General features: G+C 39.7%; 1 long non-coding RNA gene across 2 annotated transcripts; it reads left to right on the top strand.

The window, feature by feature from the left end:
- The first annotated feature begins 2,815 nt into the window (after positions 1 to 2,815).
- Positions 2,816 to 14,401, top strand: LOC136701666 (uncharacterized). 2 transcript variants are annotated; one of them, XR_010803833.1, is made up of 5 exons: positions 2,816 to 2,951; positions 4,202 to 4,318; positions 4,690 to 4,791; positions 8,151 to 8,264; positions 13,621 to 14,401. It is a non-coding gene; the product is annotated as an uncharacterized lncRNA (long non-coding RNA). The 2 variants fall into 2 exon arrangements; XR_010803832.1 differs by lacking the exon at positions 2,816 to 2,951 and having other exon boundaries at positions 3,081 to 4,318.
- Positions 14,402 to 15,127: the final 726 nt, after the last annotated feature.

Below are 15,127 nucleotides of genomic sequence, written 5' to 3'. Positions count from 1 at the left end.
GTGTGTGTGTGTGTGTTAGCTCTAGTTCTGTATGTGTGTGTTAGCTCTAGTTCTATGAGTGTGTGTGTGTGTTGCACTAGATTTGTACTAGTTGCACTTTAATGTTGTGTATTGTTTTATGTAGCACCTTGGTCCTGGAGGAACACTATTTCGTTTCACTGTGTACTGTAAACACCATATACTGCTGAAATGACAATAAACGTCTTGAACTTGAACTTGAACGTGTGTGTGTGTGTGTGTTATCTCTAGTTCTGTGTGTCTGTTAGTTCTAGTTCTGTGTGTGTGTGTGTTAACTCTAATTCTGTGTGTGTGTGTTATTTCTAGTTTTCTGTGTGTGTGTTAGCACTAGTTCTGTGTGTGTGTGTGTGTGTGTTAGCACTAGTTCTGTGTGTGTGTGTGTGTTAACACTAGTTCTGTGTGTGTGTGTGTGTGTGTGTTAGCACTAGTTCTGTGTGTGTGTGTGTTATTTCTAGTTCTGTGTGTGTGTGTGTTAGCTCTAGTTCTCTGTGTGTGTGTCTCTGTTAGTTCTAGTTCTCTGTGTGTGTGGGGTAGGAGTTGTGTTTGTGTGTTTGTGTGGGTGTGGTATATGTATGTGTGTGTGTGTGTGTGTCTGTTAGTTCTAGTTCTGTGTGTGTGTGTGTGTGTTAGCTCTAGTTCTGTGTGTGTGTGTGTGTGTGTGTTATTTCTAGTTTTGTGTGTGTGTGTGTGTTAGTTCTAGTTCTGTGTGTGTGTGTGTTATTTCTAGTTCTGTGTGTGTGTGTGTGTTAGCTCTAGTTCTCTGTGTGTGTGTGTGTGTGTGTGTGTGTGTGTGTGTGTGTTAGTTCTAGTTCTGTATGTCTGTTAGTTCTAGTACTGTGTGTGTGTGTGTGTGTGTGTTAGCTCTAATTCTGTGCGTGTGTGTGTGTGTTAGCTCTAGTTCTCTCTCTGTGTGTGTGTTAGCTCTAGTTCTCTGTGTGTTAGCTCTAGTTCTCTCTGTGTGTGTGCATTGGCTCTAGTTATCTGTGTGTGTGTGTGTGTGCGTTAGCTCTAGTTCTGTGTGTGTGTGTGTGTGTATTAGCTCTAGTTCATTGTGTGTGTTAGTTCTAGTTCTGTGTGTCTGTTAGTTCTAGTTCTGTGTGTGTGTGTGTGTGTTATTTCTAGTTTTGTGTGTGTGTGTGTTAGCTCTAGTTCTGTGTGTGTGTGCGTTATTTCTAGTTTTGTGTGTGTTTGTGTGTGTGTTAGCTCTAGTTCTCTCTGTGTGTGTGTGTTAACTCTAGTTCTGTGTGTGTGTGTTTGTTTATATTACATGGTGGGGTCCGCAACCTGTTAGCACACTCACGGTGTGGGGACCAAAAACATGGTGGGGACCAGTTTGCTGGTCCCCACAATGTTTTCAGCCAAAATGGGTCAGCTGACTCAGGAGGCCATGCTGATATGGGTGGTGCAGTTTTTTTTTTGGCCCCCATGCTTCACACAAACCTGACAGCCGTGTGTCTCATCTGTGTGTGACTCTGCTCACCACGCCCCCGGTGGCACTCGGTGGTATTGCACGAACACACAGATCGTGGGGGTCCGTACACACTTCACTACTGCGTCTACGCAACACTGATAGTGACTCATATTAAATGAACTAGGGTCCTTTAAACACTGCATTAATGGCTCCTTCTCCAAGGTAAACACAAATAAAACACCGTACACAACTAGTTAGTCTTTTAAACAGAGAAAATAATCTTAACAAGAAATGTACATGGACATATATTTAGTTACAAAATATTAATCCTGGTGTAGTATATTGTAAGTTAGTGCGGAGGCGAATTAAATTGTTTAAATTAAAACTTTTAATTCAAACACCAGCGTTATAAAGTCTTTAATGGTGACACGTTCAAGAGTAAAATTCATATACGTGTAAATATAGTCCACTCTTTATGTATTAAAATAGCTCAGCCGAACATTTGGTTGAAGATAATGGCTCTGTGTAATGGAAGCGAATATAAAATGGCGGTTTGTAGTTTTCACCGTTCTACATTGAATGAAAGAAAAGCAAATCGGAACTACAAAGGAACTACACTTCCCATAATCCCTCTGTTCCACGAAGAGTCTGCGGGCCGTGCACAGGACGAGCTGAAAGGTAATAAACAACTGCTTAAATATATGGCTTTACTCGGTAATGTGACGCTTATTTTAGTCGTATTTATGTGTGTATATAGAGAGAATGGGAGTTATTAAGCTGTTTTAAATGTTTTAAAGGGCTATATTTCCGTGCGAGAGTAGTGCAGAGAGAAAGAGGCCCGTGAAATGTGACTTTAAAAGCTTTCGTGCTTTAGCTAACGTTATACTGGTTATAGAGAGAATATTCGGCTGTTTTTGTAAAATTAAGTTTTTAAAGGACTCTGTTTCCATGAATGCGTGTTGGAGACAGAGAGACAGTTACTTCAGCTGTTTACATTATAGAGGCCAGTTAGAGGCAAGTGTTTAAGGCGACGCTTCATTTGTAAATGTTTAATATTGAGAGTAAACGTGATATTTTATTAGAATCATATAATCAGAGTTTTATTAAAACTGTATTTTCAGTGCATTGAGAGAGAAAGACAGACGTGAAAGTTAAATTAAAGTGCCAATATGTGGGTTTTTGTAATTAGTTTAAATCACGTAAAATTGCTTTGAGATGTTAAAAATCTGCAAATCTAAAACAATGTGTTTGACAGTGTAGCCTATGATTATATTTGCAACTCCTTCATTTGAAAATCAGTGAGCATTTGGTGTGTACTATAAGCCTGACTTGCTTGTAACATTTGGTTTGTTTGTATTTGTTTACTTTTAGGGAGAGAGAGACTGTGGAGAGGGAGACAGCAGAAGCCGTTACTGGGCAGGTGGAAAGAGGAAAAGGAGAGTAATGCACTGACCCCTCGACTGATCTGCATCTAAGCTCAGAATACGAGAACTGTTTATTCACATTTAGATGTATACTTACAGTAAGTGAGTTAATGAATTACTGTGTTCCTCCATAGCTCCAGACTAACCTTAACATGCTCCCTATTCTCCTCACAAACATTCATCAGTTCCTCAAAGTACTCCTTCCACCTTCAAATATCATCTCTTCATTAGTCTGCACAATACCTTCTACATTCATTATCATCCTAACATGCTATACATCCTCACATCCTGTTCCTCTCTCATCTCGCCAGTCGATACATGTCTTTTATTCTAACCTCACTATCCATATTCTCATACAACTTTTCACGTGCATTTTCCCTAGCCTTTGTCACTTCTCCGTTTGCTTGATGCTGCATTTTTTTGTATTTCTTTAGACATCTCTCTTGAGATTCCAATTCTATTTTGTCGACCACTTCCTTCTTAAGATTTCCTGCATGATCTCCTCATTCCAGCACAAAGTCTCCTCCCTTCCTTCCTCTGTCCATACAACAAACACAGTACCTGTAGCCGATTCCCTCACTGCTTTTGCAGTCTCTGCCCATCTGTCCATCACCTCGTCCACCCCACCTAGCATCTGCCTCACCTCCTCCCTGAATCACACACCGTACTGTTCTTACTTTAACGTCCACCATCTGATCTGTGATTTAGCCCTCACCCACTTCCTTTTCTTCACCTCCAAATACATCCTACCTACCACCACCGTCTGATGCTGCCTTGCTATACTTTACCCCTGCCACCACCTTAGTCACTAAATTACTTCAGGTTGCTTCGCCTGCATAAAACATAGTCCACATGTGTAGACCTTCCTCCACTCTTAAATGTCACCCTATGCTCTTCCTTCTTCTGAAAATAAGTATTTACTACTGCCATTTGCATTTTTTGGGGCAAATTCTACCACCATATCATCTACCTCTCTCCTTTTACCAGTCATAGTGCTAACGTTCAGTGTTTTCACTCTCACCTCCACCTTCCTCACCCTCTTCTTTATTTTGTCTCTCAACTCTTGTTCCCCCTCTCCTTCTCCTCCTGTGACCAACAGTATCCCAATTTCCACTGGTACACTGGCAGGAAACAATCCCAATGGTGGACGTTGTTAACCCGGGCCTTCTCTGATCCGATATGGAACTCTTGTTAGTGATCTGCATTGTTAATTTGACATACAAAAGATAATCTTTCTGACACAACCCTCCCTATGTATACACGCTTGGGACCAGCATTACAATGCAATGTATTTCAGTGGCTAGGTTATGATTTGTCTGCCTACATTTACGCATATTGTGAGTTCCAGGAGGACAGTACAATTGAGACGGAGGAGAGTGAAAGCACTTGGTGAAGCAGCACAGAATGTCATCAGTGCCACTATCAACACCAATGTATTGGAAGGTATCTCTAAACTCATATAAAGGTAAATCTAGTATAATCTTTTCTTCAAGATTAAATTGTGCATTATGTTTTTTTTTTTTTTTGCCTGTATAGTTCACTTAATGTTTTAAATTAGCAGCCTTTAAGCAGTTGTAGAGTAGTTATTTGTAATATAAGGAGTACTGGTAAAATTCAGCTTTTTATTTTTATTTTCTGCTAAATGCTAATGTGTTTTTAAAACTTTTCAATTTTTGAACTGAAGCTAGGTTATGCAGAATATGTAGATTAAAATAAAAGATTGTGTATTCATTAAATTACACTGATAGTCTCATTTGTGGTTACCAAATGTTTAATATTAAATTGTGATATTTCATTAACTGTAGGCTGTTTTACTGTTGTTTAAAATCTCTGTAGAAGGCATGAGAGGACACCGCTGACATGATGGACATGGTAGAACAAACCCCCTGAGCTTCTGGTCCTGTGCTCAGCGCTGGAGCTCCGTCCTCTGACTTGGAGGTATTTAAAAAGGTTTCATATACATATAGTCACTGAAATAGGTTTTAGTGAGGCAGGTCACTGTGGTCAGTTGAAGTTAATTTCTCTGGTACAAAATTGTGATAGTTCATTGCTTTTGGGTGAGGCCTTAGGGTCTTTTCTGACACACCTCTTTAAGCTTATATTAGTGACACACACTGTCAGGTCTAGCATAGAGGGGTCCCCTTCTAGGGAGACACTCCTACTATAGCAGTACACTCACAGGTCAATATACAGACAGCGTTTCTGAACTACAGTGTACATTACCTCATGACTGATGTCACTTTGAGTTTAGTTTGAATTTGTTATTATTTTCTTTTCTGACACAGCGCTTTAAGCTTAAATTAGTTACACACACTGTCAGGTCTTGCATAGTGGGGTCCCCGTTTAGGGAGAAACACCTACTAAAGCAGTACACTCACAGGTCAATATACAGACAGTTTATCTGAACTACAGTGTACATTACCCCATGACTGATGTCACTGAGGGTTTAGTTTGAATTTGTTATTATTTTCTTTTCTGACACAGCGCTTTAAGCTTATATTAGTGACACACACTGTCAGGTCTTGCATAGCGGGGTCCCCGTTTAGGGAGACACACATACTAAAGCAGTACACTCACAGGTCAATATACAGACAGTTTATCTGAACTACAGTGTACATTACCCCATGACTGATGTCACTGAGGGTTTAGTTTGAATTTGTTATTATTTTCTTTTCTGACACAGCGCTTTAAGCTTATATTAGTTACACACACTGTCAGGTCTTGCATAGTGGGGTCCCCGTTTAGGGAGAAACACCTACTAAAGCAGTACACGCACAGGTCAATATACAGACAGTTTATCTGAACTACAGTGTACATTACCCCATGACTGATGTCACTGAGGGTCTAGTTTGAATTTGTTATTATTTTCTTTTCTGACACAGCTCTTTAAGCTTATATTAGTGACACACACTGTCAGGTCTAGCATAGAGCGGTCCCCTTCTAGGGAGACACTCCTACTATAGCAGTACACTCACAGGTCAATATACAGACAGCGTTTCTGAACTACACTGTACATTACCTCATGACTGATGTCACTGAGGGTCTAGTTTGAATTTGTTATTATTTTCTTTTCTGACACAGCGCTTTAAGCTTATATTAGTGACACACACTGTCAGGTCTAGCATAGAGGGGTCCCATTCTAGGGAGACACTCCTACTATAGCAGTACACTCACAGGTCAATATACAGACAGCGTTTCTGAACTACAGTGTACATTACCTCATGATTGATGTCACTGAGGGTCTAGTTTGAATTTGTTATTATTTTCTTTTCTGACACAGCGCTTTAAGCTTATATTAGTGACACACACTGTCAGGTCTAGCATAGTGGGGTCCCCGTTTAGGTAGAAACACCTACTAAAGCAGTACACTCACAGGTCAATATACAGACAGTTTATCTGAACTACAGTGTACATTACCCCATGACTGATGTCACTGAGGGTTTAGTTTGAATTTGTTATTATTTTCTTTTCTGACACAGCGCTTTAAGCTTATATTAGTGACACACACTGTCAGGTCTTGCATAGCGGGGTCCCCGTTTAGGGAGACACACATACTAAAGCAGTACACTCACAGGTCAATATACAGACAGTTTATCTGAACTACAGTGTACATTACCCCATGACTGATGTCACTGAGGGTTTAGTTTGAATTTGTTATTATTTTCTTTTCTGACACAGCGCTTTAAGCTTATATTAGTTACACACGCTGTCAGGTCTTGCATAGTGGGGTCCCCGTTTAGGGAGACACACATACTAAAGCAGTACACTCACAGGTCAATATACAGACAGTTTATCTGAACTACAGTGTACATTACCCCATGACTGATGTCACTGAGGGTTTAGTTTGAATTTGTTATTATTTTCTTTTCTGACACAGCGCTTTAAGCTTATATTAGTGACACACACTGTCAGGTCTTGCATAGCGGGGTCCCCGTTTAGGGAGACACACATACTAAAGCAGTACACTCACAGGTCAATATACAGACAGTTTATCTGAACTACAGTGTACATTACCCCATGACTGATGTCACTGAGGGTTTAGTTTGAATTTGTTATTATTTTCTTTTCTGACACAGCGCTTTAAGCTTATATTAGTTACACACGCTGTCAGGTCTTGCATAGTGGGGTCCCCGTTTAGGGAGACACACATACTAAAGCAGTACACTCACAGGTCAATATACAGACAGTTTATCTGAACTACAGTGTACATTACCCCATGACTGATGTCACTGAGGGTCTAGTTTGAATTTGTTATTATTTTCTTTTCTGACACAGCTCTTTAAGCTTATATTAGTGACACACACTGTCAGGTCTAGCATAGAGCGGTCCCCTTCTAGGGAGACACTCCTACTATAGCAGTACACTCACAGGTCAATATACAGACAGCGTTTCTGAACTACACTGTACATTACCTCATGACTGATGTCACTGAGGGTTTAGTTTGAATTTGTTATTATTTTCTTTTCTGACACAGCACTTTAAGCTTATATTAGTGACACACACTGTCAGGTCTAGCCTAGTGGGGTCCCCGTTTAGGGAGACACACCTACTATAGCAGTACACTCACAGGTCAATATACAGACAGTTTATCTGAACTACAGTGTACATTACCTCATGACTGATGTCACTGAGGGTCTAGTTTGAATTTGTTATTATTTTCTTTTCTGACACAGCTCTTTAAGATTATATTAATGACACACACTGTCAGGTCTGGCATAGAGGGGTCCCTTTCTAGGGAGAAACTCCTACTATAACAGTACACTCACATCTCAATATACAGACAGCTTTTCTGAACTACAGTGTACGTTACCTCATGACTGATGTCACTGAGGGTCTAGTTTGAATTTGTTATTATTTTCTTTTCTGACACAGCTCTTTCAGGTTATATTAGTGACACACACTGTCAGGTCTAGCATAGAGGGGTCCCCTTCTAGGGAGACACTCCTACTATAGCAGTACACTCACAGGTCAATATACAGGCAGCGTTTCTGAACTACAGTGTACGTTACCTTATGACTGATGTCACTGAGGGTCTAGTTTAAATTGGTTATTTTCTTTTCTGATTCAGCTCTTTCAGGTTGTATTGGCGGTTGTATTGGTGGTATAATCTGAAATTGTTACTTGTGTCAGGACAAATGTGTCTTACGTTTTTTAATACCATGGTGTATCCATGTCAAGTCAATTTGACTCAGCAATTGTTTAACTGATGAGAGATTAAACATGTTGTAAAATGTATTGCACTTTAAATACTAATGTATTTGTGTGTGGTGTTCACCAAAATGTTTTACTGTTGTTAGAAATCTCTGTAGAAGGCATGAGAGGACACCGCCGACACGATGGACATGGTAGAACAAACCCACTCAGCTTCCAGTCCTGTGCTCAGCGCTGGAGCGCCGTCCTCTGACTTGGAGGTATTTAAAAAGGTTTCATGTTCACATAGTCACTGAAATAGGTTTTAGTGAGGCAGGTCACTGTGGTCAGTTGAAGTTAATTTCTCTGGTACAAAATTGTGATAGTTCATTGCTTTTGGGTGAGGCCTTAGGGATGGTACTGGTTACACACACTCTCAGGCCTTACGTTGTGGGGACCCTCTCAGGACGGAACTATTGAAACGGTTTTGGTCAAATGTGCACACACACACTGTCAGGTCTTGCATAGTGGGGTCCCCGTTTAGGGAGAAACACCTACTAAAGCAGTACACTCACAGGTCAATATACAGACAGCGTTTCTGAACTACACTGTACATTACCTCATGACTGATGTCATGAGGGTCTAGTTTGAATTTGTTATTATTTTCTTTTCTGACACAGCGCTTTAAGCTTATATTAGTGACACACACTGTCAGGTCTAGCATAGAGGGGTCCCATTCTAGGGAGACACTCCTACTATAGCAGTACACTCACAGGTCAATATACAGACAGCGTTTCTGAACTACAGTGTACATTACCTCATGATTGATGTCACTGAGGGTCTAGTTTGAATTTGTTATTATTTTCTTTTCTGACACAGCGCTTTAAGCTTATATTAGTGACACACACTGTCAGGTCTAGCATAGTGGGGTCCCCGTTTAGGTAGAAACACCTACTAAAGCAGTACACTCACAGGTCAATATACAGACAGTTTATCTGAACTACAGTGTACATTACCCCATGACTGATGTCACTGAGGGTCTAGTTTGAATTTGTTATTATTTTCTTTTCTGACACAGCGCTTTAAGCTTATATTAGTTACACACGCTGTCAGGTCTTGCATAGTGGGGTCCCCTTCTAGGGAGACACTCCTACTAAAGCAGTACACTCACAGGTCAATATACAGACAGTTTATCTGAACTACAGTGTACATTACCTCATGACTGATGTCACTGAGGTTCTAGTTTGAATTTGTTATTTTTTTTCTTTTCTGATAAAGCTCTTTAAGATTATATTAGTTACACACACTGTCAGGTCTAGCATAGAGGGGTCCCCTTCTAGGGAGACACTCCTACTAAAGCAGTACACTCACAGGTCAATATACAGACAGTTTATCTGAACTACAGTGTACATTACCTTATGACTGTTGTCACTGAGGGTCTAGTTTGAATTTGTTATTATTTTCTTTTCTGACACAGCACTTTAAGGTTGTATTGGTGACACACACTGTCAGGTCTAGCGTCGTAGGGACCACTTCTAGGAAGACACTCCTACTACAGCAGTACACTCACAGGTCAATATACAGACAGCTTTTCTGAACTACAGTGTATGTTACCTCATGACTGGTGTCACTGAGGGTCTAGTTTGAATTTGTTATTATTTTCTTTTCTGATACAGCTCTTTAAGGTTTTATTGGTGACACACACTGTCAGGTCTAGCGTCGTAGGGACCACTTCTAGGAAGACACTCCTACTACAGCAGTACACTCACAGGTCAATATACAGACAGCTTTTCTGAACTACAGTGTATGTTACCTCATGACTGGTGTCACTGAGGGTCTAGTTTGAATTTGTTATTATTTTCTTTTCTGACACAGCTCTTTCAGTTTGTATTGGTGACACACACTGTCAGGTCTAGCATCGTAGGGACCACTTCTAGGGAGACACTCCTACTATAGCAGTACACTCACAGGTCAGTATACAGACAACATTTTCTGAACTACAGTTTACGTTACAGTGTATTTCTCTAAGTAATATGCATTTTCCCCAAGCATTTTTTTTCTTTTCCACAACTGCTGACTAGATTTTCAGCTGGTTCTGATAACTCCTCTACAGCTGCCCATAGTTTTCGGCACCTGATATCGAAGTTCACATGCATGGATGCAGCAAACTTGGCTACAAATCCCATAACACCTATCTCTACTGGTCTTGCATGTGCCTGCCACCCACGTTCTGCACAGTTCCCAAACTTTGTTCGATATTTGGACACTGAAAGCCGTGTTTGGTATTGAACCAACACAGGACACCATTTATTATATTGTTTTGAGGTTAGACTGTAAAAACTTATAGTTTGAAACAGACAGAAGCTCTGCTGGTCTCCCTTAGCCAGAGGGAGGGGCAGGTACTCCACAGAACATGCTTCTCATTGGTCCTCACTTGTATTAACTGTCCATGATTTATTTATATAAATTGTAATTAGTGAAGTATTTAAAATAGTAAAGCTATAAATGTGTCCCTAAATTTGGTTTCAGAAAGTTGGCAGCCTACAATTTCATAAATCACACTGCTTATTATTATAGAAAGAATAATTGTGCCCACACACTTTTACACAGGCCCACCCAAAGATCAATTTGTGGCTATGCCACTGATGTAGTTAACGTTTAGTCATAGTTCCTAGTTTGAATAAATGTAATAATATAAACTGGACTTGCTGCCACATCAGGCCATTGGTCTCGTTACACATACAAGGCTGGGGTTTGCATTCTTGCAATTTGCTGCTGATACAATTTAAATACAAAAATTCAGGTATCTCGTTTCCACCTGCCACTATCACTCCTCTCATTGAAGTGTTTGTAAAATAAAATAACTGTAGTTAGTAAGGCCTACCGATTTACATAGACTTAATATATTAACCGAAATAATAAATCTTGTAAAGTACTGTATGAAAAAATATGAGAATGACACCCTGCCTTTACGATGTTTGTTGGATGTGGCCCTTGAGTAAAAGTAATTGGGGACCCCTACTCTATTGTATCTCTGATAGTGCATTTCCACCAGAACGGTTCCAGTTCGCAAGGTGAATTTGGAACCGTTTGGTATGTTTCCATCTACACAAACTGGTTCGCGACCTAGAAAAGTTTGTTCCCAGCTGAGTTTCAAATGCAGCGTTATTGCACTGCGGAGCTTGACAGGGTAATTTACAACGTTTCAAATAAATAAATAAAAAGAAATAAAACAGGAACACGCCCTGTTTTTTTGTTTCTGGTGCTGTTTGTGTGCGATTCCATTTGTGTTGGTCAGAGCCGCAGCTCTCGGTTACGTTTCTCTGCTGTTCACAAGCTCAGCAGGACGGCTCTGAACTCGGCAACATTTACACAGTATTATATCTCACTCGGGTCTGACTTCATGGTAAACGAAGAATAAACAATGACTCTAACAATGAGTCTAACAGTCTTTGGTGCTGGCGCTGTATTCAGGCACAGCGACTCCCCCGCTAATGACGTATACCTGTTTCCCCTTTAAACGTGTAGAAACGCAGCAGTTCATTGGAAAGAACCAAGGTTCCAAGAATCAGGAATGGAACCGGTTTAGGAGCCAGAGTTCTTTTAGTGAAATAGCGCTGTGATTGACAGCAACAAATCAATGTTCTGATCGGTTAAATAAACCTCACTATATGATTGGTACAGCTAAAGCTTTCCTATTAGTACATCAGTTGGCCAATCAGGGTCAAAAATTCACAACTGTGAAAAGAGATTTACACAAGCAGCAGAGAAGGTGAATGTGTGCATTTTTGTCACATTTGGAACATAAAGGTTTGCTCTGGTGCATTTTAAAACAATACTCACAAATGTAATGGACTTTCTTAACTGCTTTTGAGCAACTACATACACGAAATTTTAACTGTGCTTGAGCAACTACATACACGTAAAACTAAAATCCACAAATGTATTGGAATGCACAAATTTAAAACAACAACTACAATAATAAATTAAATTCACAAATGTGCAAAAAAGATTTGCATTTGTAAATGAAATGTTGTGAATGTGTGAATCGGTAACTTCTCAAACGGTTTAAAATGTGCAAGAGCAAACCTTTTTAAAGTTCCAAATGTGACTGGGGGAATTTTTGAATGAGATGGAAAAATCCACACATTCTCCTTCTCTGTTGCGTGTGCGAATCTCTTTTTGCAGATGCGGATTTAAGACCCTGTTTTGACGGCCAATTGATGGACCAATAGGAAATCTTTAGCTGGACCAAGCAGATTGTGAGGTTTGTTTAACCAATTGGAACATTGATTTGTTGCTGTCAACCATAGCGCTTTTCCACAAAATCTACGGAAACGCATAAAAATGGGGCATGTTCCTGTTTTTTCCTATTATTTATTTCTATGAAACGTTGTGAATGACCCTGTCAAGCTCCACTGGGCGATAACGCTGTATTTGAAGCTCTGGGCTCTTGGTTACATTTCTCCGCTGTTCACAAGGTCAGCAGGATGCCTCTGAACTCAGCCATAGTGTCTCCGTTCATGACGTATTCCTGGTTCCCCTCAAAATGTGTAGAAATGCGGTGGTTCACTGGAAAGAACCAATGTTCCTAGAATCAGGAACAGAACTGGTTCAAGAACCAGAGTTCTTTTGGTGGAAAAGCGCTATGGTTGACAGCAACAAATCCGATTGGTTAAACAAACCTTGCGATCTGATTGGTCCAGCTAAAGCTTTCCTATTGGTCCATCAATTGGCCGTCATCGAGATTGCCTATGACCAAAGGGTTGTTCCCGTGATCCCCTAAAACAGTCTTTGACAAGAAAATCGGGGCTACAATCGTGCAGTGTGATCATATATATCATATATCAGGAATCCATCAAGAAACATGTAATTGAATGATATTTATGAACGTACTTGTTTTATGAATGAGATGGATTCACTCAAGTATAAAGAAATGGTAAAAAGGTACTCTACTAAGTATTAATTAAACCTGTCACAAAGGGTTTTAAAAGGTGTTTAATAATTCTGAGGCAGTAGTTATTTTGGGCATTTTTTGTTGTATTGGGAGAAAACAGTTTTATCTATATAATTGTTATTTTAATCACTTTTTGCAAAAAAAAAAACTAATAATCCTAATTTGGGGCTTCATACCATTTTGAGTGCCAATGTAGGTCTGTTTTCTCTTTTGCATGTTGTAAGAAAAACAGCCTTATTAAATCATGCAATTTGTGCCAAAAAAGATTTACATTTACATTTATGCATTTTGGCAGAAGCTTTTATCCAAAGCGACTTACAAAAGAGGATCTAACATTCGAACTACAGCACAAATTATACAAAATACCTTACATTAAGTGCAATATGCCAGGAAGTAATAAGTGCATTAAAGAAAGACATTCAGTGCAAAAGATACTCTCGGAAGAGCTGGGTTTTCAATGATTTCTTGAATGAAGAGAGGGTTTCTGTTGCTCTGATAGTGCTTGGAAGCTCGTTCCACCAGCGTGGTACCAGAGATGAGAATAGCCTCAACTGACCTGTACCTGTTGGTAAACATCCCCCCCACCAAAGATGTTGGTAAAAGAGAAATTTTTATTAAAATTTAGGCATAGGAAAATTTCCTTTGAGATATATATATATATGTTTTTTTTTGTCACCTAGGTCCAGTGAATTCCATGGAGTGGAGAAGCTCATGTTGATGGAAAGTTCCTGGAAAGCTGTTTGTTCACTGTATACATCTGAACAGTGGGCTCTTAAACCTGTCTCTGCAATGTTGTGATGTGATTTATATTGTTTTAAAGGTTCTGTTTTCAGACTTGATCAAAGCTCTCTCGGACCAGGCAGTTTTGATAGGAACACCTTGTGTCTATACTCACTGTTCATTTCATTAGCTCCATTTACAATGTAGGAGCATTTTGTAGTGCAGCATTTACAGAATAGTGTCCATTTCTTGTGCTGCATGCTTTGTTTACCAGATTTCACCCTGTTCTTCAATGGGCAGTACCCCTAGAGTACCCCTAGGGACCAAACAGTCCAGTAGTGTAGGTCCCATGCATTGCACAAGCACAATTAATGTGTTGCTCTGGTATGAGTGGATCAGACATGGCAGTGCTCCTACATGGTAAGAGTAACTAATATAATGGACAGCGAGTGTAAGTACAGTGTTCGTAATGGAGTTCTTGGTTAATATCATAGATGGACTGTCTCATGTCAATTATTCTGAGTTTATATTGTGTGTGTTCATATTGATTTTTAATTTTCTTTAGCCTAGCTAAGCTCATCAGTTATTCAAGGTATTATTTATTTATATTGTGTTTTATTCTCTCAGTTTTTGGCTAACTTCATTGCTTCTACAGTATGTACACATCTGTGCCTATCTTTTTCAGAGTTTAATAAAAGAACAAATTAGTTCAAATAACGTTAAAGGTTAATAAATTAATCTTTAAACGAATGCATCGGCCTGGATTAGTTGTTTTTCTGCATTAATTATAGATTTCACATTGTTCTGTCTCAAAATGAAATTGGTCCCCACAAAGAATGAGAACAGGTGTTTTGTGTAATATTTGGTCCCCAAATATACTCCAAACCTGAAATGTCCCCACAAGTCACGAGGACGTCTGGTCAGAATCAATTTTGGTGAGATATTTGTAATTTGAAGTGATATTAAGATTCACAAGTGCATTTTGACAAAGCATGATTTTTTTCAAGTCTGTAGCACCTTGGGAAAGGGTGGACCCCACAATGTGAGTATTCCTCCAGGTGACCCCCACAACGCACAGAAACAAGTATGTGTGTGTGAGTGTGTGTGTGTGTGTGTGTGTGTGTGTGTGTGTGTTAGCTCTAGTTCTTTGCGCTTCATCATCTGACCAGGCGTTAGTTGAGATCTAGTTATGTTCTAGTTATGTGTGTGTGTGTGTTAGCTCTAGTTCTAACAGTGTGTTGAGTCTAGTTATGTGTGTGTGTTAGTTCTAATTCTCTGTGTGTGTGTGTGTGTGTGTGTGTGTGTGTGTGTTAGCTCTAGTTCTGTGTGTGTGTGTATGTGTGTGTTAGCTCTAGTTCTGTGTGTGTGTGTGTTAGCTCTAGTTCTGTGTGTGTGTGTGTTAGTTCTAATTCTGTGTGTGTGTGTGTGTGTTAGCTCTAGTTCTGTGTGTGTGTGTGTGTTAGTTAG

Source organism: Hoplias malabaricus, chromosome 7 (assembly GCF_029633855.1).
Source record: "Hoplias malabaricus isolate fHopMal1 chromosome 7, fHopMal1.hap1, whole genome shotgun sequence".
In the NCBI taxonomy this organism is placed as follows: domain Eukaryota; kingdom Metazoa; phylum Chordata; class Actinopteri; order Characiformes; family Erythrinidae; genus Hoplias; species Hoplias malabaricus.
This window is presented reverse-complemented; position numbering and strand designations above follow the sequence as displayed.